General features: G+C 49.2%; 1 pseudogene; it reads right to left on the reverse strand.

The window, feature by feature from the left end:
* Positions 1-6,835: 6,835 nt before the first annotated feature.
* Positions 6,836-13,199, reverse strand: LOC136303443 (forkhead box protein J1-like; annotated as a pseudogene).
* Between the last annotated feature and the right edge of the window lie 1,762 nt (positions 13,200-14,961).

Genomic DNA, 14,961 nt, shown 5'->3' on the forward strand with positions numbered 1-14,961 from the left:
CCTTCTCACTGTGGTTCCAAGGTCTTTTCTGCAAAAGACTTAACATATACATACTGGCTTATCTAATTCTCGGTTTTGAGCTTCGGCCACGTATTTCTCAATTTCTCGAAGTTGTTTATTTAGGGCCTTTATATACTCATGTAGGGTTTCTTCCCCTACTTGCATGGGTGTTGTTCTTTTTTGAACTGCATATGGCCTTCTATACAGTATTTCAAAAGGGCTTAGTTTCTTTTTTTGCCCTTGGTTTTGTTCGAATTTGCAATAGTGCCAATGGGAAAGCCTGGGGCCAGGGCAAATTTACTCCTTGCCCCAATCTCACAATTTGTTGTTTAATCAAGTGGTTCATTTTTTCCACTTGACCACTAGATTGAGGGTGGTATGGGGTATGCAATTCACAATCTATTCCCAGGTGATTACTTATTTGCTGCACAGTTTTTGAAATAAAGTGTGGCCCTCTGTCTGAGGATATGGTGGCTGGAACTCTAAACTTCGGTATTATTTCTTGTAACAGTGCTTGTTTACCTCTCGGGCCTTAGCTGTCCGGCCGGAAAAGGCTTCTGGCCATCCTGAGAAGGTATCAGTTAACACCAATAGGTAACGATGTCCTCCCTTCCTGGGCAGCTCTGTAAAGTCAATTTGCCATTGTTGCCCAGGTCCACAGCCTTTCCCAATTTGTCCCACTTTAGGCTTTGGAGTATTTTTGAGATTAGTTGGGAGGCAAAGGCTACACTGACGAGTTACTTGTATCACTGTGCCCTGCAATTTCCTGGCCATGATCTTTTCTTTGAAATGGTTAGACAGGGCATCCATTCGCCAGTGTGTTTTCTCATGCTCCGTCTGTACTAATGCCCACAACAAATAGGAGGGTACTACAAGTTTCCCTTCTTCTGTTACAGCCCATCCCTCCTGGTTATAACTTGCCTTTTCTGCCTTAATGAGTTTTTTATCCTCTTTATTGTATATTGGCTTACCCTCAATAGAAATTTTTCCATCTGGAATTAATGCTGCTTCAATTGTCTCATTAGGTATCTCACTTTTTGCTGCTTCTTTTGCCTCTCTATCTGCCAGCATGATCCCCTCTTCCAATTCCGAGCTCACCTTCTGGTGTGCCTTGATATGCATGATGACTGCCTTCTCAGGTAGTTGTACTGCCTCCAACAGTCTCAATATTTCTTGTGCGTGTTTAATATTCTTCTTTTGTGAGTTTAGCAGTCCTCTCTTTCTCCAAGTGGCTCCGTGGGCATGCACAACTCCAAATGCATACCTTGAGTCTCTCTGCTTGAGGTAACTGCATACTCAGCATGCTTTTTCCTACTGTTGACATAGCTGCTCCCATCAGTAAAGCAGGTCTGGGCATTTTCAAGTGGGCTGTCTTTCAGATCCGGGCGACTGGAGTAGGTGGCGTCAATGGTCTCCAGGCAATCATGGATCGCTGGTTCTCCCATGCTTCCGCTGAGGAAGGAAGCTGGGTTCACAATGTTAGTTACCACAATCTCAGCATCATCCTGTTCCACCAGTATAGCTTGGTGCTTCAGGAATTTCTGTGGGGAGAGCCAATGCCCCCCTTTCGCTTCCAGGACTGTACACACTTTGTGAGACACTAGCACCGTCGTCTTCTGGCCCAGGGTGAACTTGCGTGCCTCTTGGATGTTCACTGCCACTGCTGCAACGGCTCTGAGGCACCCTGGCCACCCCTTAGCTGCCGTATCCAGCTGCTTAGAGAGGTAGGCAGCTACCCTTCAATACGGGCCCAGGTTTTGTGCTAGTATCCCTAAAGCGATCCTTTGCTTCTCGTGAGAAAACAAAAAGAATGGCCTACTTACATCTGGAAGTCCCAAGGCTGGTGCTGACATGAGGGCTTTCTTTAGCTGGTCGAAGGCTCGAGCCGCTTCTTTGGTCCACTGAAGATCTCTGCTTCCTTCCGTGATCAAGGCATACAGAGGTTTAACAAGTAATCCGTAATTATAAATCCACAGTCTGCACCATCCTGTGATGCCTGAGAAGGTTCTCAGTTCTTTCACTGTCTGAGGCTTTGGGGTCTGGCATATTGCCTCTTTGCGATCTTGCCCTAAGGTTCTCCGTCCAGCACTCACTTCGTAGCCCAGGTAAATTACTGTTTGTCTCACCATTTGGGCTTTCTTCTGGGACACCCGATACCCCTGCAGGCCCAAGAAGTTGAGGAGGCTTACCGTCCAGTCCACACATGTTTCCTGGGTCTGGGTGGCTATTAGGAGGTTATCCACATACTGGAGCAACTGTCCTTCTCCTGGTGGAGGTTCCCAAGACTCCAAATCTTTTGCAAGCTGTTCCCCAAATATGGTGGGGGAGTTTTTGTACTTTTGAGGCAAACACACCATGTGAGCTGAGTTTTTCGTCTAGTTTTGGGGTTCTCCCACTCAAATGCAAAGATTTTCTGGCCGGCTTCATGGAGAGGGAGGCAAAAGAAAGCATCTTTCAAATCTAAAATAGTAAACCAGGTTAGTTCAGGGATTAAACGAGTTAAAAAGGTGTAAGGGTTAGCAGCTACTGGATACGAGTCTTCAGTTATCTTATTAACAGCCTTTAAGTCTTGTACTAGCTTGTATGATCTCTTAGGCTTCTTCACTGGCAAGAGAGGAGTGTTAAAATCAGACTGACACTCTTTTAGTAGTCTTATCTTCAAATGTTTTCAATAATTGGACTAATCCCTTCTCTGTCTTCCTTCTTTAGGGGCTATTGTTTAACTTTTACTGGCTGCCTTCTTTCTTTAAGTTTGACCTATACGGATAGTGCATTCTTTGCCCTGCTTGGTATGTCAGAAGCCCACACCCCAGGAAACACTTGATTTATTATTTTTTTGAAATTCTCTTCTTCATTGGCAACTTCAATTTCTTTGGTTATCATCATTAAGCTTAACAGTTCTACATATTGTTGATCTTTTACCTCCAAAATAATTTTCCAATTCTTAAATACTATTTTTGTCTCCAGCTGCTCTAGCACATCTCTGCCCAAAAGTGCAGATGGAGCTTTAGGCATATATGAAAATCAATGAATTCTTCATTGTTTTTCAATTTATACTTCAATGGTTTGCAAAAAAAATAAGCTTTTTCAGATTGGCCAGTTGCTCCTTTTACCATAACATAGTCGTTGTTTACAGGTATTAGGGCCTTATTCAGCACTGAAAATGTTGCCCCTGTGTCTATTAAGAATTCTCTTTTTTTTTTTTTTTAATGCTTTTTGATCTTATTCTAATTCTTAAGTTTCACTTGGTATTATTCTGGTACAAAAATATGCTGGCCACACTCAACTTTAGGAATTTGTACTGGTTTCTTTAAGATCTTTGAAATTTCGTTTTCCAGCAACTCAAATATTTTACTGCTGCGCGGGCTTATGGTTCCACTCTTAGGTACTAGCCACTTGTACCCTTATCGGACCCACGAGCCTTGACAGAGTGCACCACGAAGCACAGTCCACTGCTTACAGTAGCAGCCCCTCCTTGGGCAGGGGAACTCTTTTGAACCAGCTTCCCAATTCTTGTGCCTCCTATTCCTGGGCATATATCAAAATCAACACAAGAGAGAAAAAACAACAAAACGAAACAAAAACCAGTTTGTTGACTTTAAAAAGGAAAAAGTTAGCTGTACTTTCAGCTGTTGAGGAAAGAATTATGGTTAAAAAGCAAAAAAGGAAAAATCAAAACAAGGCTCGAGGCATAAAAAGCAAAACAGATGTTTTCAAACTAAGGCTCGAAGCATTACCTGTTGAGACAAGAACTTATGGTTAAGAAAAGGATAAACGTCTTTTTATTAAAGCAAACAAACGAAAAGCAAAACCAGACAAACGAAAACTTTTCCAATCAGTCAGGCACAGTTTTAGGCTCTCAAAGGAAGCAGCCAAGGTGGTGGGGAGATCCTCTATGACTCTGAATACATTCTTAAAATCCTACAGACTTCGGCCGGGACACAGCACAGACCCTCCTGCAGGAAAGGGGGGGCGGGGCTCGATCCCACACTCCCCCTTTGCTCTTCTGCAGTTGCAGCCGAGGACTACAGCACTTTGAAGATATTATCACACACTCTGGCAATTGCAAACTTCCACTTGACAAAAATCCCTGGGCGTTTTACAAAGAGCTGGGAAACATAGCCTTAGGCTGTGAGTTCAGCCTGTTGTCTGACTACCAAGGTGACACTAAGTACCCTTGATCACCAGCTATGTCAGGCATAGATAGAAAGAGAGGGAAAAAAACCTCCTTGCCTGTTTTGTTCCTTTTTTTTTCCTTTTTTCTTTTTTTTTTTTTTTTTCTCTACAAACAGTTTATTCACTCACGGGGCTTTTCTACTGAACAACAAACTAATTGAAGTCACACTATCAGTTAAACGATCAAAACTAGCACACAGCCTTCCCGTGAGACGCCACAGCCTTCCCAAATCCCTTCTCCTTCTCAGACAGAGGTATCTCTCCGCCAATGAGCGGGGGTTTTAAAATCTCTTCCATGTTGCAGAATTTCCAAAAACACAGAGATTAGAGATTAGTAGCAGATTCCAAAATGACACAAACAGAAACGACTGCTCTACAAGCTTTCACAAACCGCAGCACAAACGGTACAAAATTGATTCACAATCACAAAACCTCGGGATCGCCAAGCAGACACAGATCTGCCCGCAGTACACACACACACATCCGGTGCGCGGGCCCACGACTCAAAACGGGACCCTTTGCATCTCAAAACTCAGGCTAGCCCCTCAGATTATGCATTACCAAGGTGCACCTTTAAACTACAAGCCGAAACGGGAGCTAGTACTGCTTTAGAACCAACAAGACCCTAGACCAGCGGCTCTGCTGCCGCCGTTGCTGCCCCGCCACTCGGGATGCAGCCACCAACTGCCAGGTTCTTTACCTGGAAACAAAACAACCATCTACGATACTCCGCGGAGTTTTTCCAAAACTCATTCAGGCCTCTGCTTTGCATAAGACGTCTCTTATGACTTACAAGCTGCCTCTATTCAAAGGTACCTGTCTTCAGTATTTGTTCTTGATTTTATTTTTTAAACATACCTTTTTGTCCGTAGTTCCAGCAGGCTCTGGTCTGTGTCCGGGGGCGTCAGGGGGTCGCAGGAGCCTTCTACCCAGAAAATCCTGGGGGGCGCCCAAAAGGGTCCTAGACCCCGATGGCCCCCTCAGCGAGAGAGAGCAGGCTCCTGCCTGGCTCGCCATAATGAATTATTAAAAAAATATGAATATCGCCCTAATGCCGATATCCAACTATGACGGACAAAAGACTCTCTAAGAGTTTAAAGTTAGAAAGTGTATGTTTAATTACGATGCCGGGCAGCCTGCGGGATAGCTCCCAAACACACGCGCGCTCACAGAAGATCACAGGGTCTTTTTATCTACAGAAGTATTGAATACCCAAAACACAAATGTATATTCATGACTTTAGTGCATCCCATTCCCCGCTTCGTATGGTAATTAGCCAAAAGCTATTAAGCATGCGTGGTTTGTTCTTTGAAATGGGTCGGTGGTCTTTTTTATGGGCCGGGGTCTCAAAATGATGAAGTAAGTGAGTCTTCTTTGCTTTGACTTTTTAACCTTTTAGTGTTGCGTGACAACTGAATCCTGTTTTCCCAGGAGTATTTGATTTATGAATTCATTGTCCTTCTTGAAGCCTATTGATTAGTCAGAATACACAAACATAAGTTGACAGGCCCCATGATTTATCAGTTCCTTAAATCCGGCTTCTGCTTATCAAAAGGGAAGTCTATCTGTCTTACTTCAGCAATATCTGGTTCAACTAAAATCTTTAATTCTTCAAAATTAATGTTTCAGGAATGGAGCTGGAGCACCGGGAGAGGCTGAGGGATGTGAAGGGGCTCAGGAGGGACCTCCGTGGTCTCTACAGCTCCCTGACAGGAGGGGCAGCCAGGTGAGGGTCAGGCTCTGCTCTCGGGTGACATGGTGAGGCAGAAAGGCTCCCAGAGGAGGTTTAGGTTGGATCTGAGGGAAAATTCCTCCTGGAAAAGGCAGTCTTGGCCCAGGCTGCCCAGAGCAGGGGGACTCCCCATCCCTGGGGGGGTTTCACAGCTGTGTGGATGTGGCACTTGGGGACGTGGCCAGGGGTGACCACAGCCTTTTCCAACCTCAGCCATCCCCTGATCCCTTTGGGACCAAACACCAAAAACTCCGGGTTAAATTGTGCCTCCCCACCCCGGGGGGCTTTCCTTGGCCTCTCCCCCCAGCCTGCATCCTGCCTGCCCTGCTCTTCCCTCCCTGGAATCCTCCCCCTTTTCCTCTCCCCAGGTGCCGGACGGAGCGCCCCCTTCCCCCCGGCAGGACTCTGGGGTGAGTGGTGACCCCCCCCCGGACACTCCCTGACCCCCGTGTCCCCATCCCTGCACCCCAGACCCCCCCTCACCTCAAACCTCACTCCCCCCATCCCCCCCCGCTCGCCAGGGCAGCGGAGAACGCGGGGGCGGGTGGGATTTGAGGGGGCCGAGCTGGGAGGGGTGGGGGACAGGGCAGGGGGGTGCCGGGGAGGTGAGGGGGGCAGAGCAGGGGGGCATTGAGGGGGTCAGGAGGGGCCTGGGGGGGGGCAGGGGGCGCTGGGAGGTATGGGGGGGGGGGCACTGGGGGGCTGGGAACAGCGGGGACAGGGGAGGCACAGCGGGGACAGGGGGGCACTGCCCATGTCCCCCCATCCTGTTCAGGTCCTGTCTCCCCCCCACGCCCCCGGGTCCCACCCAGGAGGGGAAGCAGCATCTTATCTTATCTTATCTTATCTTATCTTATCTTATCTTATCCTATCCTATCCTATCCTATCCTATCCTATCCTATCCTATCCTATCCTATCTAATGTAGTCTAATTGCCCATCTCTACGAGAGATTTAAAGGGGTCGTCCACAAAGTCCATGACATCCGTGTTGGGCAGCGAGGCCTGGATGTTTTCAGCCCCTTGCTCCAGGAGGCTGCAGCTGGGGAGGAGATTCTCCGGTGTCTCCTCGTTCCAGGTAACCTCCAGGAAAGCCGCGGCCGTCAGGTTTTCATCCAAGCCCGGCGTGGTGAGGCCGGGCTCGGCGGGGATTTGCTGCTGCTCTTGCTCCCCTGCCGGGCACAGGGGCAACACTTCAGCCAGGGTGGAAGGTGGCAGCTCCAGGTTGTCGAGAGCGAGGAAATCTTGCTCCAGGGAGGGGCTGAGCAGAGCCTCCCAGTCAATGCTGCCCATCAGTGCGGTCAGCTCGTGCGGCTCCTCGGGGTCGCCCGGGGCATCGCTGGGCAGGCAAGAAGCCTCGGCCACCAGGGCTGTGGGGCAGGGCTCTGGGAACTGCTCCGGGAACTGTTCTGGGAACTGCTCTGGGACCTGTTCTGGGAACTGTTCTGGAAACTGCTCTGGGACCTGCTGCAGGAGCTGCTGCGGGAACTGCTGCCCCTCCTCGTTCCCCACGGGATCGCTGTAGAGGTTGCTCCCAAACTCCTCGAACTCTTGGAGCGGCTGCTGCAGCTCCGCGCCCACCTCGAGGCTGCCATGGGCCGGGCTGGGCGCACGCTGAGCTGCTGGCTGGGCTCGCTTGCTGGAGGCTGGCGGGATTTGCTCTGGAAACGCCCCGCGGCCCTCGGAGCTGCTGCTCTTGGGCCACGTGGCGTATTGAGGGTGAAACTTCCAATAGGCGCCTCTGCCCGGCTCCCCCTTGTCCCAGGGAACTTTGACGAAGCGCTTGTTGACGCACAGGTTGTTCCGGATGGCGCTCTAGATGCAAAAGAGAACAAACCCCAGGGTTGAAGTCCTGCCAACGGCTCCTACCTGCCAGCTGGGATGAGCGCGGCAGAAGTAGCTGAAGTTGTCGCGGATCCACTTGCAGATGGCGGCCAGGGTGAGCTTGGGCTTCCCGCTGGCTTCCACGGCCATGCAGATGAGGGTGGCGTAGGAATAGGGCGGCCTGACGTGCGGGTTGGTTTTGTAGTCGACGTCCTCGGCGGCCGGAGGGGACCTGGGCACGGTCTGGGGCAGGGACGCAGTCACCTCGCCTGCGCTGGAGGCGGAGGAGGAGGACACGGCCGTGCTGGGAATGTCGAGGAAGTCGCAGAGCTCCTCAGAGGTCAGGGGAAAACCCGGGCTCTGGAAGTCCACCAGGCTCACCAGGTTCTCCCAGATGCTGCAGCGATCATTGGGATCCTCGGAGATGGGAGGCAGGCCGAGGTCGGCGCCCGTGAGATTGACCAGCCACAGCAGGTTGGGCTCCTCGCGGCGCTGCTGCTGCTGCTGCTGCTCCTGGCTGGAGCTGGATTGCTCCTGAGCCTCGAGCACGGGGCTGGGGCTCGCCATGGCCTCGGCGCCGGGCAGGGCTCACGTGGAGGCAGAAAATGCACGGGGCAGATGCTGCAGGGAGAAGAGGCAGAGGGTTGAGGTTCAGCGAGAAGCAGCACCCGGACAGCGCCGGGTGTCCCCGGTGCCGCTGGGTGGCACGCGTCCCCGGGGCGCTGGGCGCGGGAGCCGCAACGTCTGCCCTGGGAGGGGCTTTAGCAGCCTCGAGCCTCGGGGAAATTCCCTTGAAGCCTCGCGTCCCCGGGCCCCCCAAAGCCAACCCCGCCCAGTGCCTGGCGAGGTTTTGGCCGCAGAAAGAACGAAAGAAAATCAACATCCCCTCCCCGCCCTCAAACAACACGAATCCAGTCCTGCCCTCCCACCAAGCAAGGCGGTTTCTCACACCTGCCATGGGTCAGGACGGCACCTCAGAGTCCGACACCTCCACCCTACGGACCCTAAACCACTCGTCCATCCCCTCCCGCCCCATCCTATCCCATCCCCGCTCCCTTCGCTCTGCTGCTGTTCGCCATTCCTCCTGCCCCCGGTCCCCCAAACTAACCCGGAGCAGGGATCCACCCCAAGCGCGGCGTCCCTCGGAGCGACCCGGCGGCTTCAGCCTTGGGGAAATGCCGTGCGGGGGACGCGGCCTTGGCTCCGGCCTTGCAAAGCCGGGATGCCGGCGCTGCTTTTGGGCCAGGAGACCGAGAAACAGAGAGAGCCAGAGCGCGGCCGGAGCGCAGCAGCTGCCGCTGTGCGGGCTGGAGCGGCTCTGGGGCAACGGCAGCGCTGCCGAGCCTTGGGCTCGAGGGGGACGCTGCCACCAACGGGCATTTCCCCGCCCGGCCGCTGAACGGGCTCCTCTGGCGCCGTGCGGGGCTGAGCCCAGCCCCCGCCGCTTCCCGCAGCCCCTCGAGGGCAGCCCCCCCAAGCCCCCGCGCCCCCCGTGCCCCCCGAGGCCCAGCCCCGCGGGCTGTCGTGGGTCAGGAGAGGGACAGTGGGTTTTGGAAGTGCAGGAGGGCACAAGACATGAGAAAAACAATGTGTGGGGGAAAAAAGAAAAACCCCCCCAAAAAAGGGGGCAAAAGCAGGGCGGTGCCCAGGGAGGCGCCGTGCCCAGAGCCGGCAGCCCCCAAAGTTGTGTTCTGACCCCCAAAGCCGTGTCCTGCCCCCCAGGGCTGTGTCCTGACCCCCCCCGCCAGAGCTGTGTACTGGCCCCCCCAATCTTGTGTCTTGCCCCCATGTCTGTGTCCTGGCCCCCCAGGGTTGTGTCCTCCCCCCACCCAAGGGTGTGTCCTGACACCCCCAAGGCCGTGTCCTGCCCCCCAGGGTTGTGTCCTGCCCCCCAATGTTGTGTCCTGCCCCCCAAGTCTGTGTCCCGCCCCCCAAGGCCGTGTCCTGCCCCCCAGGACAGCTCTGCCGGCTGGAGCTGTGGAGCTGCTGCAGTGGGGATACAAAATCCGGGCTCTTGAGCTCTTTTCCTCCCGTTACCTTCGGTGTGGGAGCCGCCCCTGCTGCCCTTTGTGGACTCGATCTTTCCTGAGCTAGCTCTCCTCGAGGGAAACTTTTCGACAGTTTTTCTTTTTTCCCGAAACAACAAAAAATATTCCTTTCCCATGACAACAGGTGTCGTTTGCAATTTCTGTCACTCAGCCAACGGGAGAGGTGTCAGCCCTATGGGCCAGTAACGTGGGGGATTTTTAGCTCAGAGTGTTATAAAAGGGCTGAAAGAATTGTAAAATAAAACCTCCTGACTGGAGTCAAGCATCTTTATTTTGTGTCCAATCTCCACAGCCGTTCATTGGGATGCTGGATCCCTGGAGGGTTCTGAGGGAACACGGAGCTGAGAAGGAAAGTGCAGACACCAGGGCGGGTGGGGCCGTGCCAGAAAATTTGGGAATTTTGGGGAAAATTGGGAATTTTGGAAGTAAAATTTGGGGATTTTGGGGAAAATTGGGAATTTTGGGGGAAATTCAAGAATTTTGGGGAAAATTTGGCAATTTTGGGGGTAAAATTTTGGGAATTTTTTTCATTTTTTTCTCCTTTTTTGTCACTTCCTATTTGCTCCTCCTTGGCCACGCCCCCTCCAGTGCTCAGCCAATCGCTGCTCTCGCTGCTGCGCCGGGTGGGCGTGGCCGACCCTCAGCGCTTCCAGGTGGGCGTGGCCTCCATGGACTCCGCCCAGGCCGCCATCTTGCTCCCGATGTTGCATGACGTCACCAGCAGCCAATAAAAACAAAGAAATAAAAAGTGGGTGTGGCTTGTTCTATGGTGGGCGGGGCTTGACATTATTGGGATTTTCCCCCAAAATCCTTTAAAATTTTGGGGATTTTTTGGATTTTTTCTGCGCAACATCGAAAATTTCAAAGAAATTCCGAAGAGTTTTTCAAAAAAATTCCTGGAATTCACCCAGATCCTGAAATTTCACCCGAAATTCCCGAATTCAACCCCAAACCCCCCCAAAATTCCCCCAAATCTGTGAAAAGTCCAAAAATAATCCTCCCAAAATTTCCAAGTTCTATCAAAAAAATTCCCCAAATTTCCTGCCCGATTCCCAAATTTTCCTCCCAAAATTTCCCCCCCAAATTCCCAAATTTCCCCCTAAAAACCCCAGAATTTTCCCCTCAAATTTTCCTGCCAAAATTCCCAATTTTTTTCCCAGAATTCCCAAATTTTCCCCCCAAATTCCCAAATTTATCCCTGAAAATTCCCGGATTTTCCTCCCAAAACTCCCAAATTTTCTCCCCAAACTCACTTTTTTCCCCGAAATTTCCCCCCAAAACTCCCAAATTGCTCCCGAATTCCCAAAATTTTCCCCAAATTTTCAAATTTATCCCTGAAAATTCTCGGATTTTCCTCCCAAAACTCCCAAATTTTCTCTCCAAGCTCACTTTTCTCCCCAAAATTCCAAAATTTCCCCCAAACACTCCAAATTTTCCCCGAATTCCCAAATTTCACCCTAAAAATCCCCAAATTTTCCTCCCCAAATTCCCAAAATTTCTCCCCAAACATTCCCAAGTTTTCCTCCCAAAACTTCCCCAAATTTTCCCACCCAATTCCCAAATTTTCCTCCCAAAATTCCCGATTTTTTTTCCCACGTTTCCTCCCCAAATCCCCAATAAAACCTTCACAACTCCATTTCCGGCCATGTGGGCGTGGTTTATTGACGCCGTGGGGGGAGCTTGATGCTGATTGGGCCGTAGGGGCGGGGCTGCTCCACTTGCAGCCAATGGGCGGCACAGAGGTCTGGGGGAAAGGGGGCGGGGCTTCAGTGGGCAGAAAATAAGTGGGAAGAGAAGTGGGAGGAGCTTAAAGGGGTGGGGCGATAGCAGGGATAATAAAAGTGGGTGGGGCTTGTGTGAGTGGGGCTTAAAGTGGAAATAGGCGAGGCTTAAAGGTAAAGGGGTGGAGCTTAAATGGGTGTGGCAAAACGGAAGTGGGCGTAAAATCGGGTTGAGGAAAGTGGGCGGGGCTTCAGTGGGCGTGGCTTGAATGACAAGTGGGCGTAGCGTAAAGTGGGTGGGGGATAATGCAGAGGGAAATGAAGAGGTGGGGCTTAAAGCATGCTGTAAGGGGAAGTGGGCGTGGTTTAGGAGAAAGGGGCGTGGCCAATGCCCACCCAAGCTCGGGCCACCAGGGGGTGTGGCCAATCCGGGCTGAGGATGGCGCCAAGCTCCGCCCCTTCCGGGGGCTGGGCGTGGTCAAGGAGCAGCCTGGGAGGGGGAGGAGGAGAAATTTGGGGAAAAATTCCCAAAATTCCCCGAAAAATTGCGAAAGTTCCCAAAAAATTCCCCCCAAAATTAAAACATTGTAATTAAAAAAATCAGGAAAATCAGGCAAAGTTTGGAGGAATTTTGGCCAAAATTTGGGAAAAATTTAATTCAAATTTCATTAAATTTCAATAATTTGTTTTTAAAATTTGTTAAAAATTGATCCAAAGTTCTGACTCAAAAAATCGCGAAAGATTGCTCCAAAAACACCAGAATTGAACTTGACGAAAATCATCCCGAAAAAGTTTAACAAAACATTCCCTAAAATATTCCTGGAAAATCAGGAAAAAAATCCCGAATTTTTCCCCGAGTTTTCCCAAACTTTTGATGGTTTTGAGATGAATTTTTGAAGAATTTTGATTAATTTTTTTTACCAAATTTCTACAAATTTTTTTCTTCACAATTTTTCCCCAAATTTTCCCGATTTTTTCCCAAAATTTTGATGAATTTTGGACAAATTTTAAAACAATTTTGACAAAATTCCAACAAACTTTCACCGACCCTCCCAAAAGATCTCCAAAAAAATCCCAAAATTCTCCCCCAAATCCCAAAAAACTTGGAACAATCTCCAAAAATCCCACAAATTTCCCCAAATTCCCAAATCTCGCCCTCAAAATTTCAGGATTTCACCTCCTGAGATCGAGTGTCGGTTGCTCCGGAACTTCTGAAAAGACCTCGGGGGGCGGGGCCGGAAGGGGCGGGATGGTAATGAGGGAGAGAAGTCGTGACATCATCAGGACACGCCCCCTTCTTGACATTCTCACCCTGAGCTCATTTTGTGTTTAAACGGTGTCATGTCCTTTTTAAACCACGCCCACATCGGGGTTTTCACGCCACCAACTTCCTGTTGAAGCTCCTCCCACTCATTAGGGACAATTAAAATTGCCAGAATCTCAACGTCCGGATTTCTCCGCCCACTTCCGGTTCAAAGCCCCACTCATTTCCTGTTTACACGCACACACTTTTGGTTTAAGCCCCGCCCACCCGGCCGCCATTTGGGTTTTTTCTTTCTGTATCTCAATTTTCCTTTAAAGTTTTCCAAATTTTTTTGGTGAAATTTCTCCCCATTTTTGGTTTTTGGTTCTGCCCCGACTCGAGTTCTGCTTAGGCCCCGCCCACTTCCGGTTTAAGCCCCACCCGCTGTTGGCCGCCATGTTGGTTTTTTCACCGTTTTGTTTTATACATTCTGTCTGGAATTTCTCAATATTTTTACGATTTCTTTGGGAATTTCGCCCCATCTTTGGTCTTGGCCTCGCCCCCGAGTCTCGTTTGGGGCTCCGGCTCCTCTCACTTCCGTTTTAGGCCCCGCCTCAACATGGGCTCCTCCTCCAGCAGCTCCAGCGAAAGCTCTGAGGAGGGGGAGGGGCAGAATTAGCAAAAAATTCCCAAAATATCCCAAAATTTCCCCAAAATTTTCTCAAAATCCCTCAAATTTCCAGACATTTTCCTGATTTTCCTGAAATCCCCCAAAATTTTCCCCAAAATCCCCGAAAAAACCCCAAATCACCAAATTTCACCAAAATTTCACCAAATTCCCAAAAATCTCCCAAAATCCATAAAAATTCTCCAAAATTTCCCCCAAATCCTCCAAATTTCCCCGGAAATTCCCGATTTTCCTGAAAATTTCCCAAAATCCCTCAAAACTGTTCCAAAATTTCCCCAAAATTGCCAAAATTTTCCCAAAAACTCCAAAATTTCCCCAAAATGTCCCAATTCCCAAAAATTCCTCAAATAATCTCCCCAAATCTATTAAAATTCCCCCAAATCTTCCAAATTTCCCCAAAAATTTCCCCAATTTTCCCTAAAATTTCCCCAAATTACCTAAAACCACCAAAAATCCCCCAAATTATCCCAAAATTCCCCGAATTTTCCCCCAAAATTCCTGATTTTTCCCCCAAATTTTTCCCCAAATTTTCTCAATTTTGGACTCGAATTTTCCCAAATTTTCTGAAATTTTTTTTCAAATTTCACTGGTTTTGACCCAAATTTTGGCCCAAATTTCCCAGAATTCCCTATTTTCCGAAAAAACTCTCCAAATTTCGCTATTTTTGACCCGAGTTTCCCAAATTTCCACCAAAATTTCCCAAAAGCTCCCAAAATCCTCTAAATTTTCCCATGTCCCCCCAAATTTCCACCCAAATTTCCCAAAATGTCTATTTTTTTTCAGAAATTTTCCAGTTTTTGGCCCAAATTTTCCAAAATTTACAATTTTCCTCCAAAATTTCTCCAAATTTTTCCATTTTTGACCCAAATTTTTCCCCAAATTACCCCAGAACCTTTAAAATTTCCCATGTCCCCCCAAAATTTTCTTAAATTTCCACCCAAATTTCTCCAATTTCCCCATTTTTTACCAAAATACGAAGGATTTTCCCCCATTTCCTCACGTGGGGGGAGGGGCAGCTCCAGCTCCGGCACCTCCTCTGCGGCAGGAGGGGAGGGGAGAGAAAAAGTCACAGAAATCGTCAAAATTGACCCAAAATTGACCCAAAATTGACCCAAAATGAACCAAAAATGTACCAAAAATGATGAAAAGATCCAAAGTCGTTCAAAATTGACCCAAAATTGACCCAAAATGGCCGAAAAATGACCCAAAAAATGACCCAAAAATATTCAAAAATGAGTCAAAATTGTCCAAAATTGACCCAAAAGGAGCCAAAACCACCCAAAATGATAAAAAAGATCAAAAACGTCAAAAAATTTCAAAAATGTCCAAAATTTGGCCCAAAAGGAGCCAAAAATAAGCAAAAAAAAAATTCCAAAAATTGACCAAAATTGACCCAAAAAAATGAGGAAAAAAAAGGTGAAAAACGACCCAAAAATGGCTCAAAACTTCCAAAAATGACCCAAAAAGCTCCAAAATGACCCAAAAATGTCGAAAAATGACCCAAAATTCTCCAAATTGACCCAAAATTGACT

This window comes from Chamaea fasciata, unplaced genomic scaffold (assembly GCF_029207755.1).
Source record: "Chamaea fasciata isolate MVZ Bird 193981 ecotype frontalis unplaced genomic scaffold, bChaFas1.0.hap1 SCAF_34, whole genome shotgun sequence".
Lineage (NCBI taxonomy): Eukaryota > Metazoa > Chordata > Aves > Passeriformes > Sylviidae > Chamaea > Chamaea fasciata.